The sequence below is a fragment of the Meriones unguiculatus genome, chromosome 9, assembly GCF_030254825.1.
Source record: "Meriones unguiculatus strain TT.TT164.6M chromosome 9, Bangor_MerUng_6.1, whole genome shotgun sequence".
NCBI lineage: Eukaryota > Metazoa > Chordata > Mammalia > Rodentia > Muridae > Meriones > Meriones unguiculatus.
In genome coordinates, this window is record NC_083357.1 from 38,012,907 (window position 1) to 38,017,910 (window position 5,004).

General features: G+C 41.3%; 1 pseudogene; it reads right to left on the reverse strand.

The window, feature by feature from the left end:
* Positions 1–1,371: 1,371 nt before the first annotated feature.
* LOC110566706 (glyceraldehyde-3-phosphate dehydrogenase-like) lies at positions 1,372–2,910 on the reverse strand (annotated as a pseudogene).
* Positions 2,911–5,004: the final 2,094 nt, after the last annotated feature.

Sequence of the window (5,004 nt, forward strand, 5' to 3'; positions counted from 1 at the left end):
TGTCATTGTACTATTGGTTAATAGCAGACTCACATGAGTTTTGAAGGACTTAAATATTGTTCCAAATTCTTCACCCCTTCTTATGATCCTACCTCTTCCCATGTAACTCTGATTCTTCTTACTGGAATACAGTGATCTGGCTCACTGATTTTTAGGACTGGTTTTGGGCAATGGAATTTAGTACACACATCTAAACCCCACCAAACCCCATATCATTGCTTCCCTCTCACCTCCTACATCACATAAATCCCATTAACTTCTTTTTCCTTCTCCACCCTTCCTTAAGATTTATTCTTTCCTTTGTATGATTCCCTTTTTACTTTCATTTTACACACACACACACACACACACACACACACACACACACACACGCGCGCGCGCGCACGATGGAAATAGTCTATTCCTTATATGATGATCTACAGTTCTATCCGTTTTCCTACAAATGTCATGACTTCATTTTCTTTAAGGATGCATTAAATTGCATTGTGTATATGTGAGAAGTATTTTTTTATCCATTCACCTGTTGACAGACATCTAGACTGCTTCCATTTTTCAGCTATTGTGAACAGAGCAATATACATGGGTGTGTAAGCATCTCTGTGGCAGAATGCAGGGTTCTTTCTGTACATGCCCAGGAGTGGGATAACTATATGACTAGGGTCATATAGTACTACCTTTAGATTTTTCCTTCCTTCCTTCCTTCCTTCCTTCCTTCGAGACAGAGTCCTTGCTGGCCTGGAACTCTCTATGTTGATCAGGGGGCCACAATAACCACAGAGATTTGCCTGTCTCAGCTTCCTGAGTCACCAAAAAAAAAAAAATCACAAAATCTGCTTGCTTCAATTAAAAAAATTACACCGTAGGTAATGTGTGCATGTGTGCACATCAATTAAAAAATTAGACTCTATTTCATGTGTGTGTGTGCACATGCCTCTCTCTGTGTGTAGGTATGTGCTAGATGGTGTGGAGGTCAGAGGACAACCTCTGTAAACAGTTTTCTTCTTTCACCATAAAATAGGTTCTGAGGAGCAAACTCAGGATGTCAAGATTAGCAAGTGTCTTTATCCACTGAATCATATGACTAGCCTATAATTTTAGTTTTTTGAAGAACCTTCACACTGACTTGCAAAGTGATTGTATCACTGAAATTCCCATAGCAATGAGGATCACTAATTTATTTTTGTTCTTTTTATTTTTTTTGAGGGTGCAGTGAACTTTATTGATGGTATTCAAGACAGTGGGGATCCCTAGGCCCTTCCTGGGAGTCTAGGACAGAAGCTGTGAAGGAGATGTTCAGTGTCAGGGTCTGAGTTGGGACAGGGACTCCTCAGCAGCTGAGGGCCATTCTCTTGCTCTCATGTCCTTGCTAGGGTGGGTGATTGGGGCTTCTTACTCCTTGGAGGCCACATAGGCCTTGAGGTCCACCACCCTGTTGCTATAGCCCAATTCATTGTCATACCAGGAAATGAGCTTTACAAAGTTGTCATTGAGGGCAATGCCAGCCCCAGCATCAAGGGTAGAAGAGTGGGAGTTACTTTTAAGTTCTCAGGAGACAACCTGGTCCTCAGTGTAGCCCAGGATGCCCTGTAGTGGGCCCTCGGATGCCTGTTTGCCACCTTTGCTATGTCATCATATGTTGTTGGTGTTAATATTTACTACTGATACATCTTTTAGTTAAGCAGCGGTTATTCCTAAACAGCTGTATAACAAAATCACCACACAGAGACTAGGATTTATTTAATTAACCCAGGCAATAGTTACTGTATCATAAACCTCCAAGCCCACATAATTTCCTACTATTCAGATTCACCCAATTATACTTGCTTTTAGTGATATCTTAGGTCCAGTTCATTTCTCCACATGGTCCTAAGATCTGTCCTCCAGATTCTCCTCTCTCTGCCTGCTTCATTCCTCTTCTTCCCACTCCAGACCTGGATGTCCCACCCTTTCCTCTCCATTGCTCAACATTGTGGCTGGTTGTTTTAATTGATGATTTAGAGAACAAATGATGGCATGTTTACACAAACTTGAGACAGGTGATGCTTAGAATAAGCATCACAATGCAATGTCTTGATTGAAACCAGATAGTGGGGGAGAGAAATCAGCATTTGAATGAACAACAATAAATTGCATACATTTCAAAAGAACATTATACTAACAATCATACTTGGCAGCTTTTTCCAGTCAGCATGTCAGATCTACGACAGACACATTGTGGGCAGGAACACAGAAGGCCATGCCAGTAGGCTTCCCATTCAGCTCTGGGATGACCTTGCCCACAGCCTTGGTAGCACTAGTGGCTGCAGGCATGATATTCTTGGCAAACTGATGGCCATCATGCCACAGCTGTCCGGAGGGGCCACCCATAGTCTTTTGGGTAGCAGTGATGACATGGACTATCATCATTAGTTTTTCCATGATGCCAAAGTTGTCATGGATGACCTTATCCCAGAGGACTAAACAGTTGGTGGTGCAGGAAGAATTGCTGACAATCTTGAGTGAGTTGTCATACTTCTTGTGGTTCACACCTATCACAAATATGGGGTGTCAGCATAAAGGGCAGAAATGATAACTCTTTTGGCCCCATTCTTCAAGTGAGCCCCAGCCTTCTCCATGCTGGTGAAGACACCAGTAGATTCCACAACATATTTGGCACCAGCATCGTCCCATTTGATGTTAGCGAGATCTTGCTCCTGGTAGATGGGGATGGGCTTGCTGTTGATGACAAGCTTCTTGTTCTTGGACTTCACTGTGCCATTGAACGTGCCATCAGCAGAGTCATATTGGAACATGTAGCATGTAGTTGAGGTCAATGAAGGAGTCAACAATTTCCATTTTGCCAGAGTTGAAGGCAGCCCTGGTAACCAGGCATCCAATACAGCCAAATCGTTTTACTCCAACATTCACCATGGTGTCTAAAAGACAAAGTTGGCACTGCATGAGAAGATGCAGCTGTCTCTGGAACAAGGAGGAGTGGAGTGCTTCTTCTTCTTGTTGTTGTTCTTGTTCTTCTTGTTCTTGTTCTTCCTTTTTCTTCTTCCTCCTTCTTCTTGAGACAGGTTCTCATTATGTAGCTCTGGCTGGCCTGGAACTCACTATGTAGACTAGGTTGGCCTCGAACTCATAGAGATCCACTTGCTTCTGGATCTAGAGTTCTGGTATGTGTCACCAAGTGATAACTGGATTAATTTTTTCCACCTGCCACCGACATTTTATTATTACCATTTATTACAATTTATTCGATAACTGGATTATTAAATAAGCAAGTACCTAAAATCTTATGATATTGGGAATATGGGGTTTGCCTTGACAACTGTGAGCACACCTTTAATAATACATAGTAACATTATCTTGGCAGGAGGCTTGGCAATTGTGGCCAGGGTCTTATTCTATTTGTACCTCTTGTGAGGCCTCCTTACCACTGAAACTTGGTGACAAATGGATCTGGAAGTTTTGTGGTGCTATCATCTTCAATGTCCAGTGACTGATAAGTATTAGAACACAACCCCCGCCCCACCCCACCCCCACCTCCCAGAAGCCTCTGTTTTATGGGCTTGGCATCATGCATTCACTATCTTTGGTCTTGTGAGGGGTTTCATTGGGCATGTGGGCATGTCACCTTTGTATCTATTGGCTTCCTTGTGAACAGGCTTAAGTCTACCTTTGTGTAGTGGCACAGTTTTATACTTTCATACTGTAGCCTCCACATTTCTTGTTAAGTTTATTCAAGGGGTCATTCATCATATACAAAGGGATGCTGTGGCAAATGAAGTGGGTTTGTGTTTTCATACTTAAAATAAATTCACGCTGCATGTGGTGGCATAGGCCTTTCAAGTATTTGGGAAGCAGATGCAGATGGATCTTTAAGTTCAAGTCCAAGTCCAGCCTTGTCTACATAGTGAGTTCCAGGACAGCCAGGGTTATACAGTGAGACCATGTCTCAAACAAAACAAAACAAAACAAAACAAAACAAAACAAAACAAAACAACAACAAAGCCTAGTAAATTAATTTTTTTTTAATTTAAATATAGTTGTAGTGTGTGGTACACACATGGAGGTCAGAGTACAACTTGCTCCAGTTGGTTCTCATGTTCTGCCATGTGGGTACCAGGGACTGAATTCAGATATCAGGCAGAAGGCACCTTTACCTGCTGAGCTAGCTTATAAACCTGTATTTTTAAAAGTATGCTCACGTGCACATGTGTGTGCATGCGTGTGTGCGTGTGTGTGTGTGTGTGTGTGTGTGTGTGTGTGTGTGTGTGTGTGTGAATTTATACAAGGGATGCACCTGGAGGCCAGAGGTTGAACTTACTATCTATCACTCAATTTTTTTCTCCATTTTATTTGTTTGAGACAGGGTCTCCCACTGAACCTCAAGCTTACTGATTGGCTAGATTCAAAGCCCAGCTCCAAGGATCTGCCTGCCTGCAAACCGTGGCTTTTCTGTGAGAGCTGGGGGTCTGAACCCAGATTCCCATGCTTGCATGATAAATATTTTACTTACCAGGTGTGCACTACCACTGCTCAGATGATTAGGGCTCTTCTCAACTCTTGTTTATTTTAGAGAAGTTACTGATTTGGGTAATTTCTTTTCCAACTAGCTTCTCTTGATTAGTTTTGATAGCTTGGCAGTTATACTGAAGGTTTTAGGTAAACTAACATGATAATTTTTCCTTTTTGGTATTTGGTAGTTATTGATTTTATTGTCTCCCCTCCAAAATATTGCCAAAATATTGGAAACAATTCAGAATATAACTGTAATATTTGATAGCCCTGTCTTGATCCCCCAGACTTAGATATGTATAAACAGCTTGACTTCTCATTTTCTCTTTTTCTATTCAGGGCTGCGTGAATCTCCTTAATTAAAAAAAAATTCTCTCTGCCTTTAATGCCATGGAATAGGTTATAGAGTACACAAGTTATTTGTACCTTAGAACTATGTTTTTTTTTCTAATTATGGTTTTTGGAAAAAATACATACATTTTTTCAAAAAGAAAATTATAA